At 44.0% G+C, this 13,936-nt stretch overlaps 1 pseudogene; it reads right to left on the bottom strand.

The window, feature by feature from the left end:
• Positions 1-744: 744 nt before the first annotated feature.
• On the bottom strand, positions 745-10,111 carry LOC146184799 (uncharacterized; annotated as a pseudogene).
• Between the last annotated feature and the right edge of the window lie 3,825 nt (positions 10,112-13,936).

Raw genomic sequence — 13,936 nt, forward strand, 5'->3', positions numbered from 1 at the left:
CCCGAGCTGCTGTCTCCGGCGGCGAAGGCCATCATCGCCCAGGCGCGTGCAGGGTCCACAGCGCCCCCCTCCTTCTCGACAGACGTCAGCCCAGACCCGGACGAGTTGGATCGCCTGCTGGCGGACTCCGGGTCGGACGCTGAGGGGGGGGGGAAGATGTGGGGCCCTACTCCACATATCTTTGGTGCTCGTCGCCACTATCCCAAGGCTCCTTGCGCGCTGCCGGTTTCCCTCTCCCCGCTCGTTCGGAGATAACCGGTCCCGCGCGAGGGGGCTATAATGGAAGGCTCGTGCCGCCGTCTCGTCCTCTTGGTCCCTGCCTCTTCGATCCTGCTGCTTCGCTCCTGACGCTTCTCCACGGAAACGACCCGCAGCCCCCCCGGACGACGACCCCGCACAGCCTTGGACGACGCCCGCGCTTACATGAGATTAAAGATGTTCGTTATACGGCCCACAGTGTGTTTGTCGTGCACATCCCTCGGGCAGAGAAATCGCCCACAAGCTCTATAACTCCATCTACACTTGTGTCCACAGTATCACTACAGAGTGCCACCTTGTTGTCAACTCTTGTCGGTTTGCTAAGAAGGTCAGAAGATCCTGTGAGTCGTCAGCAGAATATGAACTGTGGCGAGAAGGCTGCGAAAACTGTGCAAGCACAATTATCCTAAATGTTGACTTAAACTCTCTTGCCCATGGAATGGGAGACTTCATTCTAACAGTACTAAACAGGTTTTCGAGGGTATCTTAGCTCAGCCTACTCAGCATGAGAAACCTGAAGTTATGTTTAACAATATAATACTCTCTGAGCTGCAAAGCACACAATGTTGACAGTACAATTCTTGTTTGCATTGGTTTCCAACACCCCTTACCCAGCTTGTCTGTGATCTGCAGCTCACTACACATGCTAATAAAGTCTGCGAGAAAGCCTTTTGCCTCATCTGCTTTCTGAGGGCAGCTTTCACTCAGGGCAATTTTTCTTGAACGCGAGCTCATTATAGTGAACCACCAGAACACCTGCTCAATGAAAAATGCAGTTGTAAGGGCCTCCTTGGCCAAGTGGTGATTCTGCACCAAGTACCGCAGACCTGCAGCAGTGGCGTGATGCAAAAGAGCATGTGCGGATGCCACATTCATTTTTTCGAAATGATTTGGATCCAGGTCTCGCAACTTCAAGGGAGGCATGAACTTGAGCTTGTGCCTGGAATCAATTTCACAAGCCTGCTTGATGCATTCTAGGGAGACCTGCAAGGACCATAGAACATCTTCATAGTGCAGGCAACTCATAAATTATGCATGCTTGCGCCCCATGCTGCTTTATTGAATAAACGTTTCTTAAATTATGCTACTCATCTGCTCTCTTTACCTATTGTAAAAACAAAAGGCTACTAGTTTGAGTACGCATTCAGTACAAAAATGATGTTACAAAACAAAAGCAAACATTCACAGCACAGAGAAAACATTTGCCCTTAAGTTAGAAGAATGCAAAAAGTGTCTGAAGCTACTTGCTAAGGGGCTATTACACTAGCAGGACGCAATGGCAGTGGGGCCTGCCAACACCTTATCTTTGTGATTTCTGCATCTACATCAGCACTGTACCATTTCAATTGAAAGACTGCCGCTGACCAATGATTCCCCTTCCTGTGTCACATTAGCGTGACAGCCTGCTAAACCCCAAGCCAACTTGGCCCTCTGTCATTCTCACTCTCCTTCTTTCTTCATTACTTTTCTTTCTTTTTCATCACTTTATTTTAATTGCTAAAAAATTCTAGGTAAAGCTTCTCGCTTTCTCGGTTGGAGAATATCCACTGCCATGTAACAATTATACTCTGAGCAAAATATGCCTCACAACTTTCCGAGTGAAGCAACAGATTTCTCTTCACAGCAAAATTTTGTGCCTTTGTACAGAGCCCCAAACATGTACAAACATTCAAGGTATCCTCTTTCATCAGTCGCTAATTGCACAAAATTCCAGTAGGCTTCCTGTTCGTAACTATAACCCAACATATCTTGTGTACTGCAGCTCACATTGAGCCTGATATTACATTATTAGTATTGTTTACTAATATTATACCACAACTTACTAAAAAATAATGCCTGCTTTATACTGAGAGGTATAAGCATTATATTGCTGTACAAGCATTAATTTCAATAAATGCGGTAAGTGGTACTAATACAAGTTGAAAGACGTAATCTGAATTTGCAAATGAAGAAAGTTATAAGCACCGTTAAACTCAAACTCAAGGACATTAACTAAAAATGCACCCACGTATATGCAGTCCAGATGCATGTCAACAGCTTCAAATTTTGCTTGCTCTATTTTGAAGTTTGCACAAGCGTGTGCAGAGCAAGTGTTCACAACAGTAAAATCACAGCATAGATGGCATACAATCTTTGAGGCTCTCCTTGTTACTGGGGAGGTTATGCTTTTTCACTGTGGATATGTCCAAAGTTATCTGCTGCCCTCGTACCAAGAGGCCTCTCAGGTTTTAAGCAGATGTGGACAGTCAGCCAAGAAGTAGAGCTGCCTTCCTCCACCACAAGGGTGAGGGCATGACACACTTGGTTTTCCATATTTTGTCACTTGGATGCCACAGAGTCGCCAGATGGCCGTCTTGCCTGGTCCCATATCGGTTACTGCTGCACCGATGATAATGCCAACTTCTTCCTCACGGCGAAGGATTGCGAAAAGGCAACTTTTCACCTCCTCTGCATTGAATGAGGAAGCTGCAAAGAACAAACATCATGATCAATAATGTATCAGATAAAAGGTAAACTGCGCAAATAAAACGGGACACTAGACGAAGGAACAAAAACTACAACGCGGGCGCAATTTTTGTTCCTTTGTCTAGTGTCCCGTTTTCTTCGCACAGTTTATCTTTTATCTGCGATGAATCAACTCGCCCGCAAAAATATTCTACTCCAATAATGTATCAGATAGCATATAACATTTCAAAATATCTTCAAATCCCTCCCTATCGCAAAGTGCAGCGCCCTCCAGTATCTTCCAGTACGAAACAAGTATTTTTTTCTCATTGGTTTTTACTAGGAATGCTGGCACTCTGCGAGATTCACTAGATCTGTGCTGTGAAGACACTGGTAGCGCTGGTACGATGGGAGAAAACGCTGGGACTTGCTTTATAAGCTGGGTGGCCCAATGGTATTTTGCATGGCACTCGGAAATGCGCTGTACGCGCGCGCTAGAGCCGCACTGTTCCCAGTATCATTATGAAAATAATCCGAAGTCCGAAAACTGGGGAGCCGGGACAGAGGAAATGAAAAAGTATTTTCCTGCTAAGCGCTGTTTTCATGAAACACATTGGGCACCTGAGTTGAAAATGAGGGCAGATTGTTTTTCGTTCGAGTTTTTAGATGGGCGAGTCTACCTTTCTTAAGCAACCTCGATCGACGCAGCTGTGATATGCACATCACTCACTGTGTCGGGCAATTAACTGACAACTGAAAAAATAAACGAATAATGTAGGCTACCACCAAAACCTTAATCATTTTTCGTGAAAGCGCTGGAACACGATGATTACTGCCAAAATGCTTACTGTGGCTCAATCGCTGGCTTCAAACAAGGTCTAAGCATTAGCTAGCGTACCAGCCGAGTAAAAACAGCCGATTGAAAAAAATATAACGGGAAAAAAAATAGCTTGCCGAACGATGAAACACTGCGTGAAAAAAAAAGAACATACAGCGCTTGCAATGTAAGTCCAGTACGCGTTTCTAAGTTTTTCAGTGCTCTTTCCTGCACTACGTAGGAAACAGCTAGCCGCGCCCTCGGTCATTACCACGCTTTCTGAAATGTTTACATATGACTAAGATTTAGTTACAACCAAAATATGACTCTTGCCACTCCGTGTGCCGGTTGTGGAGCTTTTTTAGGCAATATTCCTTGAAGTTTTGTGCTGGAGCTTAGTGTTTAGCAACAATTACGAGCGTAGTAGCAGAGCACGACCGAACAACCGACGCTGTGAAACACGATCTTTTAAAATGTTTTGCATGCATATCATGGTGCACATAGACATCCAGAATGTTACTGTCAAGTTTCGAGAGCTAGCAGCATGCTCCAGTGCTCAATAAGTTGCAGTCGTTATAGCGGTGGCCATAGTCTCTACACTTCGAAACGTGAAAGTCCCAACCCCAAAATATTGAGGCGGACCTAAAATGCAAAGGCAATTTTGACCGGAACAGCGCGCACTAAGACACAGACAAGAAGAGAGACACGACACACACGAGCGCTGACTTTCAACTGGTGTTTATTGTTTGGAACGAGGCATATATACACAGTTCCAACAACACAAGGAAAACAACCATCCTTCATTGATTCATAGTCAATTCATGCATGTCACACTGAACAAGGACGATAACAACATTATCATTTTCCCTTCACTAAAAATGCCATTTCTTTTGAACTGATCGATAAAGAGGGGCTACTGATGCATGCGTCTTTAGACCAGGCGATGTGCGCTGCTTCGATTATTTCGCGTGTTAATTGATCACTGTGTTTACTTAAAATTTGTGTGCTAGTGAAGTCAGGGTGGCAAGTTTTGTTTTCACAGTCTCTACAATGAATCCCGAGATGCCCTTTTACTGTGTTATGCACGTTATTATTGTGCTCCTTCAGGCGTTCATTGAGGGATCTCCCCGTCTGACCCACATACAGCTTGCCGCATGACAAGGGAATGGCATACACTACACCTTCTTCACATGACATGAATCGATTTTCATGCTTGATGTCGCAATCTCTGGGAACGAAATCAGTATTAACCATTTTGCACATCTTCCCTAGCTTATCTGGAGCCGAAAATATAACCTTAACTCGTGCTCTATTCGCTATCTTTTTTAGTCTGTGGGAGAAATGATGAATGTAAGGTACAACAGTAATTATTTCTTTTTCCTTCCGCGTATCTGAATCTGCCTGCTTCCCTTTTCCATTTTTGCTCAAGCTACTGAGAATAGATTCGGACACTGATACTAGTAGCTGCTTGGGATAACCAGCCTTAACGAGCCAATCGGTTTGGAGAAGGAAACTATCTTGCATGGAGTGCATGCAGGATTTGTTAAGCGCGTTGTGATAGCATGACTTCACCACAGCACGTTTCACCAGCTTAGAATAAGATGAAGTAAAAGAGAGCAATGGCTTTCTGCTTCGTGGCTGGTAAGACCAACACATGTGATGGTGCATTAATCTGAGTTTGAGGTCTAAAAATTGGATGACATTGTTTTCTGGCACTTCAGTGGTTAGTATGAGGGGATGAAGGCACTCTACAAAGTTAGCTTTGATCTGCGTAAAGACTGCTTCAAATTCTTCCACATTAGAGTCTATAAGAACGAGAAAGTCATCTACATATCGAAAACATTGTACAACCTTTGACCCTTTCAATTTTTCTTGAAGCATTCTACCCTTTTGTGCTAACAACAAGTCACTAAGCACGGGAGCTATGCATGACCCGATGCAAACTCCTCGTTTTTGCAGGTAAAACTCACCATCCCAGGAAATGAAGGTAGAAGTTAAATACACTTGAAGTAGTTCTAAAAAGCCTTCGGCGGATATGCCGTTCTTGTTTTGGAATTCAATTACTCCTTGCTGGTCAATACATTCTTCTAAGCACGCGAAGAGCTCGTCATGTGGTAGTGAGTAATATAGGTCCTTGACGTCAAAGGATCAGGCCATCAGTTCCTTGTTCTTGTTAGTTTCTAAAAACTGGATTACATCCTGCGATTTTTTTAATTGGAAAGGATCGTCCAACGTGAGTGAATTTAAGATCTTCTTTAGAAAAACGGCTACATTTTTTTGCCATGTGCCTCTCTCAGATACGATCACACGAAACGGACACTCTGGTTTGTGGGTTTTTGCGCTAAAAAACACTTGTAAACTAAGGCCTTCACTTTTATCGGCTTTTTTTGTTAACAGATCAAGGTTAAGTTTTTTGCACACTCTCTTGGCGTTAGCTTTAATTCTTTTCAGATTAAGGTTATTGCCCACAGAAAACGAAGACTGAGTAGCTTCCCTACCCTTCTTGACGTACAAATGGGAGGGTAGCACTAGGAATCCCCCTTCCTTGTCGGCTGGGAGCAAACGCAGCGAATTTCCCTTCAAATACGAGACAGTTCGCCGAACCGAGACGGTGTTCACTAGGGCCTTGCAACGGAGAAGCGCATCAACTCCTTCAGACACGCACCTATCGGATTCTGCCACCGGTGCCAACCTGGACACCTGCCTCACCATGCTCAGAAGTTCTGCGGGCGACCTTTTGGGTTCCGTGGCGTACTTCGGTCCGTGGGAGAGAACACGACGCACTTCCGTAGGCAGCGACACGTTCCCTGCGGTATTTATTACATTCTCTGTCGAGTGTTTCTTTCTGGCCTGTGATGCCCGGAGCTGGAAAAGTGTTTGGTGCCACAAGAAGTCAGCCGTTGTGTTCGCTAAATCAGAAAGCTCTTTCCATTTCTTCTTTTTATGAGGTGGGGCTTCGGTTCTTTGCAGCAGAAGAAAAAGACTGCGCCTGTAAAACCGAGCTTGTCTGTTCCATTCAGTCTTCAGGATGTGGTAAATTCTTGAGCAATGGCCCTGCGAAGGCTGGAATCCTCCAAACAGCTGCAGAACGTACGTTGGAACACGTTTTTCCTTGACGAGAAAACCCAATGATCGAGCGTTGCATACGGCGACAGCAATGTAGGTGACGAGAATACATGGATGGACGGACAGACAAAAAATAGGGCCCGATGTACTAGAAATGAAATTCGTTAATACAGATGCTTGGGCAAGTTGGTAACTCATTTTGACCGGAACAGCGCGCACTAAGGCACAGACAAGAAGAGAGACACGACACGTTGTTAGCACAAAAGGGTAGAATGCTTCAAGAAAAATTGAAAGGGTCAAAGGTTGTACAATGTTTTCGATATGTAGATGACTTTCTCGTTCTTATAGACTCTAATGTAGAAGAATTTGACGCAGTCTTTACGCAGATCAAAGCTAACTTTGTAGAGTGCCTTCATCCCCTCATACTAACCACTGAAGTGCCAGAAAACAATGTCATCCAAATTTTAGACCTCAAACTCAGATTAATACACCATCACATGTGTCGGTCTTAGCAGCCACGAAGCAGAAAGCCATTGCTCTCTTTTACGTCAACTCATTCTAAGCTGGTGAAACGTGCTGTGGTGAAGTCATGCTATCACAACGCGCTTAACAAATCCTGCATGCACTCCATGCAAGATAGTTTCCTTCTCCAAACCGATCGGCTCGTTAAGGCTGGTTATCCCAAGCAGCTACTAGTATCAGTGTCCGAATCTATTCTCAGTAGCTTGAGCAAAAATGGAAAAGGGAAGCAGGCAGATTCAGAGACACGGAAGGAAAAAGAAATAATTACTGTTGTACCTTACATTCATCATTTCTCCCACAGACTAAAAAAGATAGCGAATAGAGCACGAGTTAAGGTTATATTTTCGGCTCCAGATAAGCTAGGGAAGATGTGCAAAATGGTTAATACTGATTTCGTTCCCAGAGATTGCGACATCAAGCATGAAAATCGATTCGTGTCATGTGAAGAAGGTGTAGTGTATGCCATTCCCTTGTCATGCAGCAAGCTGTATGTGGGTCAGACGGGGAGATGCCTCAATGAACGCCTGAAGGAGCACAATAATAACGTGCATAACACAGTAAAAGGGCATCTCGGGATTCATTGTAGAGACTGTGAAAACAAAACTTGCCACCCTGACTTCACTAGCACACAAACACAGTGACACAGTAAACACAGTGACCAATTAACACGCGAAATAATCGAAGCAGCGCACATCGCCTGGTCTAAAGACGCATGCATCAGTAGCCCCTCTTTATCGATCAGTTCAAAAGAATTGGCATTTTTGGTGAAGGGAAAATGATAATGTTGTTATCGTCCTTGTTCAGTGTGAAATGCATGAATTGACTATGAATCAATGAAGGATGGTTGTTTTCCTTGTGTTGTTGGAACTATGTATATATGCCTCGTTCCAAACAATAAACACCAGTTGAAAGTCAGCGCTCGTGTGTGTCGTGTCTCTCTTCTTGTCTGTGTCTTAGTGCGCGCTGTTGCGGTCAAAATGAGTTACCAACTTGCCCAAGCATGTTTTAGCAAAGGCAATGATATGCATTTCAGTTATCTCTGTTGTGTAGTTCAATAAAGAAAAAAAATATTCGTTGTGTAGTGGTTAGCGTCTATTGCTGGTAAACCGTGGGTTCCTGGTTCGAATCCTGTGAGCGCTTAGCACTGAAGTTTTTTTCTTACTAATTCTTCTTTTTATTCTACGTGAGCTACTTTATTCCATTTTAGTTTTATTCAAGCCTTTGGTATTTCTGGGGTACCGCTGCCACCCGTACGAGCGTGCCAGTAAAGCGCGTGTCAGTAAGCCACGTCCTAGTACGGATCCTCCCAGTCTCCGACGCCACATTGATCCGATAATCAGGCATGGCGCGGGACGCTGGGCCCCAGTGGCGCAGGGTTTTGCAATAGGGATATCAATGCACTGCTGGAATTACATTAGAGAAAAGCATAACACTTATAGTACATTGATAGCATCAGAAAAAACCTCAAGTCTTTATTATACGCCAACGTCCTGACCCAATTTCTGCCGATTCATGACCCTGCTGTCCATGTTTTCGTCCTGGCTGACCTCAACATATGTCAGCATTGGATTGAGGAATTCAATATTCCTGTCAATGCAGTTAAGTCCTGAACAATGACACTCACGAGACTTGCTCTCCTCCTGGCACAGTGATCCTTGCTCTTGAACATCATGAAATCAGGATTGTAACCTCTGTGCTCGGTGTTGAGCTAGATGTGCAACTGTTACTCACAGCCCATGTCCACCAAAAGTTGGCAAATGATACCTTCCGCGCAATTAATGGAATGCCACTAAACATGTTTCAGCAGCAGTACACAGCTCTTGGTTTGCTGCTTCTCAATTATTGCATTATTTTTGCATTGGTAAATGATGCTATGGAGTTTAGACAAAGAAAATATGACAGTTTGCAGTATGTTGATGTGCCAACTTACTAATAAAGAATAAAGCAGCAGTTTAGTTTGGCTAAGCATAGATATACATGCAGAAGTGTTATTTCCACTCGTCTAGCTAAGTTTTGCATCACTTAGCTTTGCTTTACACGTCTTACCACATTTCGGCAATTTCTTACTGGGTGCTCTAATCTTTTATCAGAATGAAGGAGAACCAATTAAGGTCTTTGCTGCAACTTTTTCAGAGGAGAAGACACAAAAGACAACTTTCAAAACGCAGCATGAAAGACTGGCAGCGCAGCATATAAGGAAACTGGCTACCGAGAGGGCACAGTGGTTTAATGTAGTAGCCAGCAAAGCTGATCTCTCTGCTTTGGTCCCAGTTTGAAACACTGGCACGGAGTTTCTTTCGCGCAGTTGCATAAGGAGGCTTCATAGCTAGTCTAGCAAACTCCATGAATGCGGGTAGAAATGCTTCTCCGTTAAGCATTTTAGCTTGTCCAACCCTGCATGGAAACATGCAGTTGCTTTGAGCCTGACCATATGTAAAACCATTGCTCGAAATTAAAAAGCAACTATCCAGTCACTTACATGTGAAGTGGTAGGCTACTGCTTGCTTCCATCTGCTTGTGATGCCAGCCAGCATAAAGACTAGTGTATGTGTACCAAGTTCTTCTTTGGCAGATGGATTTGATGGGCCTATTGTTGGCTGTCCTGAAAAATCCAAGCACAGAGTTATATCAAGGTGCGGGCATTACCAATTAAGGAGATTATAAACTGAAAGCAGTCTTCTGTTCCAATTTAATGCATTTAGATGGTTCTTATTCTCACAAAAGCTAAATGCATTGAAAGTGCCGCAATATGGATGCATTCAAAGTGCAAAATGTCACGCTGACAACGTAGTTCATTATATTTCATGACAAGCATTTTGTTCGAATACCTTGGACTAGTCCCAGCATGCAAATGACTTTTGAAGTTCCTAGTCTCTGTATGCAAAATACTGATCTAATGTGGTATACTATCAATGCAGACTCTGAAAAAATATTTGCCGCACCTATGATACATCTTGATGATGCATCATAATCCAGTCCAGGCGAAATCTGCATTTCATCCATCAAAAGGCAGGCGTGCCTCTCTTCTTGAGCCATGGTAGCCACCCTCTCATTCAGGGCAGCAAAAGCCTCATCCAGAATCCCTGTGGAAGCACAGTCAAGGAGCAAATACAAGTGAGAATGTCGTGAGCTTTAAAGTTAAAAGACTGAAATTTACCTTGCCTCAACTTGATGTGCTCGGTATGGTTCTGTAGGGTCCTTACTGATGACAAGGTGACAACATTCTCCTTCCCAAATTCATACCATTTGTTGCAACAGGCAACCTTCACATGGAGAGCTTTTTGAGGCGTACCAGGAGACCACGAGCCTCCTCTCATTGAGCCCTTTTCTATAGCCCTGATTTGATCACTTGAAAGGATATGGCCCAGGGACTCGAGTAGCTTATCGTTTTCACTTTCTGCTTTCGACGCCGCTTTTGCTCCAGGTTAAGCCGTTGCTGCAGTTCCAGCACCCGGTCTTTTTTCGAGGTTCCTGCACACAGATAAAAATGTGCTGACTGTAGATACACTTCATGCTTATCCAGTGCAAGAAGTGCAATAGTTTATGAGACAGCAGGCTAATCTGTGGCACAATAAGGGCTGGCTACCTAATTTACTGTTAGCAATACCATGCTCAGTATTGTCTCACCTCCCAGTGCTGAAGTAGCCTGCCGTTTAGATAGTGTGCAAGAGCTTGCTGGCTGCCCTATCATTTCCATTGCCCCAACTTCCAATGTTCAAGCAGGTTGCCCTTTGGGTGGTGCGTAAGGTGTCGCTGGCTGCTCTGGCATTTCCAATCCTAAAGGAGGCTTTCCATTGGGTGGTGTGTTAGGTGTTGACTGCTCTGGAGTTTCGAAACCTGCAGAATTAGTATTATACAAAGGAAATCCAAATGTTCAATTTCATATCCTTAGCTGGACACTAAAAGATCTCGTATGTTGATACTGAATGCATATTATGGGCAGTCACAGGTGTAGCACACTGATACGACTGTTGAGGTGTTAAATCTTTTGTCAAGAAATGCAGAATGAAAACTTTGCACCTCGTAATTTTTATGCATGACACATCCATTGCGTGATCAAGCTGAATGTATTCACCTAATGTCGATAGGGACGGCTCAACAGCCATGCTGCTTTCCACAGCCTGCAAAGGCGTGCCTGCATGAACAAGAGTACATTGTTGATTTTGCAATGAATAAAGAGTTAGTTATAAACCTGAAGAATTAGTATTATACAAAGAAAATCCTAATGTTCAGTATTGATATCGTTCGCTGGACAATAAAAGATCTCATATGCTGATACTTAATGCATGTTCCGGGCAGTCAAAGGCACAGTGCACTGATACGGTTGATCAGGTGAAAAATGCAGAATGGAAACATTGCACCTCATAATTTTCACGCACGACACATCAATTGTGTGATCAAGCTGAATGTATTCACCTAACGTCGGTAGGGACGGTTCAACAGTCATACCGTTTTCCACAGTCTGCAAAGGCATGCCTGCATGAACAAGAGTACATTGTTGATTTTGCAATGAAAGAAGAGTTAGTACCCAAGCTGCAGAATTAGTATTATACAAAGAAAATTCTAATATTCGGTATTCATATCGTTCGCTGGACACTAAAAGATCTCCTATGCTGATACTTAATTGATGTTCCGGGCAGTCACAGGCACAGTGCACTGATACGGTTGATCAGGTGAAAATGCAGAATGGAAACTTTGCACCTCATAATTTTCATGCACAACACATCAATCTCGTGATCAAGCTGAATGTATTCACCTAACGTCAGTAGGGACGGTTTAACAGCCATGCCGTTTTCCACAGTCTGCAAAGGCGTGCCTGCATGAACAAGAGTATATTGTTGATTTTGCAATGAAAGAAGAGTTAGTTCCAGACCTGCAGAATTAGTATTATTCAAATAAAATCCTAATGTTCAGTATTCATATCGTTGGCTGGACACTAAAAGATCTCATATGCTGATACTTAATTCATGTTCCGGGCAGTCACAGGCACAATACACTGATACGGCTGATCAGGTAAAAAATGCAGAATGGAAACTTTGCACTTGATAATTTTCATGCACGACACATCTATTGCGTGATCAAGCTGAATGTATTCACCTAACGTCGCTGGGGACGGTTAACAGCGATACTGTTTTCCAATGCCTACATGCTGCTTTCCAGTGCCTGCCGGAACAAGAGTACACTATTGATATTCCAATGAATGGAGAGTTAAGAGCAATGCAAGCTTTGAAATTCCAAATGGTTAGCTGACCAGAAAACACTCCAGGCACCGCATCTGGCTTAAGCCGTTTTCTTCCTTTGCAGTAGGACCACTCAAACTGGTCTGCTGTGAAATGATCCTGCACAGGATTTTATGCAGAAGAAAAACATAAGCATATATGAACACTGCTGACTGAATTTGTATTTAAAAAAGGTCCATGTGCAACAGGTGATGCACAATGCAATCATGATTGGTTTGTGGGGTTTAACGTCCCATAGTGACAGATTATGAGAGACGTCACAATGAAATCATGAATTGATGACCAATTTCTTATGACCTCCACAATGGGAGTATGAAAAATAGCAGTAATTATGCATTACCACATACCGCGCGATTTTCCACTGCTGTCGCAGGTGAATTTACAACCACAACTTCAACCGCAGCTTCGCGGTGACGTTAACTGTCGCAGTGGCGAATAAACGGCACGAACGACACACAACTGAACCGCAAGAAAGAAAATCGAGACATTAAAATTACGGCAAAAGATGTAGTTTGTGCCTGTTAAAACCCCAGTCGACTAGAGAAAAAGCCAGCACAACAGGCAATTTTCGTGCAAGTTATGAACCGAGTTGTTTAGTTACCTTCAGACGTATGTACATTAGCTTCACGTTAAATTCTGCACTTTACTGTCGTTCGTAACCCCCTTCATTAAACGGCAATTCGAGAGTGAAAACAGCCGTACATCAGTCGAAAGTTAGGGGGAAATATAAGGAAGGCCAGCAAATATTGCACGGGAAGTAATAACGTGGCTCACGAAACGATGAGGCTACAGTCAGTAAAAGCAGGCGATGCAGAATTATATACCGCCAGCATATTATACTGCAAGAGCTGGTATTTCTCAAGTGCACCGCGAGCAATTCGAGCGAAGAGGTCGGCAGGTGCGCAAGCAAATAAACGTGTCTGTGAATCGCCCAAAAGTTAATAAACACAGCCATTTTACAGAAAACAAGCGCAAAGAATGCATTCAGATGAAATGAAGAGAACCTACCTCGCATATTCGCGCTCCTTTCGGGGCTGCTTTTATGCGGCCCATGCGTAAAAGCCATTGGAGTCGCCGACGTAAGACTAATCTTCCGCAGGGCACTGAATAAAACGCTTGGCCGCTTTCGGTGCGGTTTGTGCAGTTTGGTGCACTGCACCCCGTCATATTTGAAGATATCGTTCTTCACTGCACACCCATGCAACTAGAGCGCACAAAAAGGTGCGAGCACGCTGGAGAAAAAAACCAACGCAACGACAGCTGACGGCACTGCAAGCAGCGAGAAAAATGTTGCGCTTGTAAAGTTGGCTCCTCCTGTAGCGCTTCTCAAGTTTACTCCTCCTCCAAATGGAACGTTTGACGTCATCGCCAAGAGCGGCGCAGGGATATCAGTTGCGCAACTCTGCTCCCTAGGGAGCATATACAGGAACGCCAGTAGGGTCCTTTGACCAACGTCATCTGGCGCCAGATAGCGTAAATGTTGCAAAATCAAATAAGGGCGCATTTAAAGCCCGCCGTACCAACTGCTTCATGGCGCAATGAATTGACACTACTCACGTTAGCGCTGAGGGAATAAAATCTCTGTTCG

Source organism: Amblyomma maculatum, chromosome 7, assembly GCF_055883805.1.
Source record: "Amblyomma maculatum isolate TAMU_Amacu chromosome 7, ASM5588380v1, whole genome shotgun sequence".
NCBI classification, from domain to species: Eukaryota; Metazoa; Arthropoda; class Arachnida; order Ixodida; family Ixodidae; genus Amblyomma; species Amblyomma maculatum.